Raw genomic sequence first — 4,980 nt, 5'->3', positions numbered from 1 at the left:
TCATTCTTTCTCTCTCAAATAAATAAAATCTTTTAAAAAATTGTTCAAAATTAGAAGTTTAATTAATGACAATAAAGTAGCCAGAAAGAAAAGACACAGTAACCTCCAAAAGAATGACATTTGGAATGGCAATAGATTTCTCCACAGCAATAGTAAGTCAAAAATCAGTATCTTAGAGCTGAGAAAAAAATTACTGTCACCTTAGAACTGGGTATATAAAAAATCAACTTTAAAGAACATGGGGGAATTAAAAACACTTTTGATAAACAAAAACAAAGGGCTTAGCCACCAACAGACTTGGCTAAAGGGACATCAAAGATATGCTTCAGAAAGCAGGAAAATTATCCTAGGTGGGAGGTCCGAGATGCAAGAAGACAAGTGAGTAAAGAAACTAATTTAACACATGGGCAAATCTAAACAATTACCAGTATAAAAACAATAATAACCATAGGGTGTAATCTGCAAGGTTAAAAATCACAAGCTAAGACTAAAATACTGGAGGGATTGTAGTGCAAAAGTTGGAAGAGGGACAATTTAAACTTTAAGATTCCCAAGATCATAAAAAAAAAAAAAAAAGATTCCCAAGATCTTCGATTAGAGAGAAAGGTGAAGAATACCTACATAACACTTGAAATGCAGATGGTAAAATTCAAAGGCAATTCCCCTAATTAAAAAAATATGGGGGGGCGCCTGGGTGGCTCAGTTGGTTAAGCGACTGCCTTCGGCTCAGGTCATGATCCTGGAGTCCCGGGATCGAGTCCCGCATCGGGCTCCCTGCTCGGCAGGGAGTCTGCTTCTCCCTCTGACCCTGCCCCTCTCATGCTCTCTCTCTATCTCATTCTCCCTCTCAAAAAAAAAAAAAAAAAAAAAAAAATATGGGGGGGGAGAGGTGTGTAGAATTTTCTTTTACTGTTTTAAATTAGAAAAATTAGGTGGGGAGGGGTGCCTAATTGGCTCAGACAGTTGAGCATCTGACTTGATTTTGGCTCAGGTCGTGATGAGATCCAGCCTCGAGTTGGGCTCCATGCTCAGCTGGGAGTCTGCTTGAGATTTTTTCTCCCTCTCCTCCTGCCCCTCCCCCCCCACCCACATGCTCTAAATAAACAAATAAAATCTAAAAAAAGAAAAAGGAAAGTGGGGGGGGGGGAACAGAACTGAAAAGGCACAAAATAAGGTGGTAGGAATAAATCCAAATATATCAGTAAACAATTAAGATTAAAGTTAAAATTATGTTAAAAAATAATCCGGCTATATATTGTTTCAGAGGCACACTAAAACATAAGGTGTAAAATAAAAGTAAAAAAAGGATAGTAAAAAATCTACCAGATATATTAGAAATAATTTCATACCAATAAATTGAAAACTTCAATGAAAATAACAAATTCCCAGAAAAAATGTAATAACAAAAATAACTAAACACTTGAAAGAAACAGAAAGGCTAGTAATTCTATAATCATTGAAATCTAATAGTAAAGAAATTTTCTCACAAAGGAAATATAAAGTTCAGACAATGTCATAGACAAGCTCTACCCAGTTTTCAAGGACCAATTTTCAAGGAATGGATAATTTACATCTTTTTCTTCTCTTTGAAGAGAATAGACAAAAAGAGAGAGAAAACACTAACTGATTCTATAACCTGGACATCAAAACCAGAAAAGAGTAACACAAAAAAAGGAAAATTATAGGCCAACTTCATCACTGTACTAGAAATCATAGCCAGCAAGCACTAAAAGAACATCACCACTATAAATAAGTATATACATATATATTTTTTTTAATTTTATTTATTTATTTGAGAGAGTGAAAGAGAGAGAGCATGAGAGAGGGGAGGGTCAGAAGGAGAAGCAGACTCCCTGCTGAGTGGGGAGCCTGATGTGGGGCTCGATCCCGGGACTCCAGGATCATGACCTGAGCTAAAAGCATAACTGAGTGAGCCACCCAGGTGCCTCAAGTATATACACTTTTTTTTAAAGATTTTATTTATTTATTTGACAGAGAGAGACACAGCAAGAGAGGAACACAAGCAGGGGGAGTGGGAGAGGGAGAAGCAGGCTTCCCGCCGAGCAGGGAGCCCAATGCGGGGCTCGATCCCAGGACCCTGGGACCATGACTTGAGCTGAAGGCAGACGCTTAGCTGACTGAGCCACCCAGGCGCCCCAGTATATACATATTTTTAAAAATAACTTTAAAAATGGGAAAGAGGAAAGAAAAAAAAAAACAATGTATTTGCAAATAACATTATCGTCCACACAAAAGACCCCAAAAAACCCTAGAGACCAATTCTAAATATAAGACTTTTGTAAAATGGCTGGATATTAAGGGCAGTGATCAAAAACAACTTGTGTACTCACTTCAGTAGCACATATACTGGAATTGGAACAGAGACTGGCATGGACCCTGCACAAGAATGACATGAAAATTAGCAAAGCATTCCATATTTTCATTTTTGCAATGTTTCTGTAAATCTCAAATTATCTCAAAATCAAAAGTTGAAAGAAATGTGCCACCTCATAGGTCAGGAAACAAAATCATATGTTTAAAAGATACTATTTAGGGGCGCCTGGGTGGCTCACGCGGGTGTCTGCCTTTGGCTCAGGTCATGATCTCAGGATCCTGGGATGGAGCCCAGTATCCATCCAGCTTCCTGCTCCACGGGGAGGCTGCTTCTCCCTCTCCCTCTGCCTGCCGCTCCCCCTGCTTGGGCTCTCTCTCTCAAATAAATAAATAAATAAAATCTTTAAAAAGAATACTATTTATAATAGAACGGAATAGAATCGAATCTTATTCATAAAAGTTACGGAAGCTAGGAGTAAATCTAAGGAAAACTTCATAAAGAAAATCCTAAAAGGTTCAAGAACTGGAGGGCTATGCTATTTTTATGAATAGGAAGATCTAATATTATGATGTTGTTTTTTCCACGCAAGTTCCTATCGTTTGAATGCAAATGCAATTAAAATCCCAACAGAATTCTTTGGGAAACCAGGGAAGCTGATTCCAAAATTGCACAAAACAAAGGGCATAGGCATTACTAATAAAACAGGTGAGGGGACTTGCTTAGATTTTTTTTTTTAAAGATTTTATTTATTTATTTGAGAAAGAGAATGAGAGAGAGCACATGAGAGGGGGGAGGGTCAGAGGGAGAAGCAGACTTCCTGCTGAGCAGGGAGCCCAACGCGGGACTCGATCCCGGGATTCCAGGATCATGACCTGAGCCTAAGGCAGTCGCTCAACCAACTGAGCCACCCAGGCACCCGAGGGGACTTGCTTAAATAAAGACTTTCTATAGTCACAGAAATGTCGATGTTTGGTACTGGTAGTGGGATAAACAGTAAACCGATGGAACAGAGAGCCCATGAAACAAAATCCACTTATATATGGAAATGTATATGACAGAAGTGGAAGGGTAGATCAACAGGGAATACATGAACCATTTACTAATGGGTTTTGGACAACTGGTTGTATCACGGTTTTTAAAAAAGGTAATTTTTTTATTGTATCACACCATATACATACACACATACAATGCAGATTAAAGATTTAAATGTAAAGAACAAAACTTTACTATTGTATCTTAAAAATCATGAGTATTGAATTTTATCAAGTCTCTTTTCTAAATGTATAAAATAATCAGTTATTTTCCCTTTATTCTGTTAATGCATTTAATTACAATGATAGATTGACTCGTGCCGAACCATTCTTCCATTTCCAAATAATTTTTTTTATTTAAAAAAAAAAAACCAAAGCTTTACTTACAAATTTTAGAATATAGGAGAATGTCTTTATTAAGGATTTCTTAAACAAAATACAAAAAGCACAAAACACACAGAGAAAGGCTAATAAATCTGACATTCAACTTAAAATTTTCTGCCTAAAATATATAACCTAATTCTAATCAAACATTTAGACCTAACTTCCAGTTTATAGGAAACAGAAGAGCTAGAACACACCATGAAGATACCATCAAGTAATTCCCAGAATCTGAAACACTCTATGAAATATTCTGGCCTGAACTCTTCAAAAAGTCAATGTCATTAAAAAAAAAAGAGGTGGGATGGATGGGTAAGAAACTTCTAGATTAAGAAAATAAAAATGACAAGAACAACATGCAATGCATGAACCTTGAGTTTGGGTTTAAAAACAAATCAACACCTAAAAATGGTATTCTTGAGACAACAGGGAAATTCAAATATAGACTATGTGTTATATATTATGGGATTATTGTTACTTTTCTTTTTTAAGTAATCTCTACACCCAACGTGGGGCTGCAACTCATGACCCTGAGATCGAGTTGCATGCTCTACCGACTGAGCCAGCCAGGCACCCTTATTAATTTTCTCAAGTGTGATAATATTATTGTTAATTTTCTCAAGTGTGGTTATACAGGATACTTGCTTTTTAAGAAATGCATGGTGAAATACTGAAAAGTGAAAGGTCATGATGTTTTCAATTTACTTACAAACTGTTCAACAACAAAGTGTTATTGACTGTTAAATCTGGATGGAAGGTATACGGATGTTCATTATTTTCATGTTTCTATGTATTATGAAACTTTTCATATTACAAAGTTGAGGAGACATTCATAACTTGTGCTCTTCCAAGGGCATCAATAAAAAGGTGAAAAAATAAGCCACAAACTGAGAGAAAATGTTTACAACATCTAATCGTAATAATGGATTAGTATCCACAGTCCTGAAGAAAAACTCCTTAAAGAATTCTGTAAGAAAGACAGTAACTTCACATAAAATGGGCAAAAGACATGTAAAACGTCACAGAGAGCAACTGGGAATGAATATAATACATACAAAAAGGGGCGCCTGGGTGGCTCAGTCGTTAAGCGTCTGCCTTCGGCTCACGTCATGATCCCAGGGTCCTGGGATCGAGCCCCCATTGGGCTCCCTGGTCCGCAGGAAGCCTGCTTCTCCCTCTCCCACTCCCCCTGCTTGTGTTGCCTCTCTCGCTGTGTCTCTGTGTCAAATAAAT

At 37.2% G+C, this 4,980-nt stretch overlaps 1 pseudogene; it reads left to right on the top strand.

Annotated features, from left to right (window-relative positions):
- Positions 1-2,343: 2,343 nt before the first annotated feature.
- On the top strand, positions 2,344-2,442 carry LOC123325614 (annotated as a pseudogene).
- The last annotated feature ends 2,538 nt before the right edge of the window (positions 2,443-4,980 follow it).

This window comes from Neomonachus schauinslandi, chromosome 8 (assembly GCF_002201575.2).
Source record: "Neomonachus schauinslandi chromosome 8, ASM220157v2, whole genome shotgun sequence".
In the NCBI taxonomy this organism is placed as follows: domain Eukaryota; kingdom Metazoa; phylum Chordata; class Mammalia; order Carnivora; family Phocidae; genus Neomonachus; species Neomonachus schauinslandi.
The sequence above is the reverse complement of the archived record's forward strand: the minus strand, read 5'-3'. Positions and strand labels throughout refer to the sequence as shown.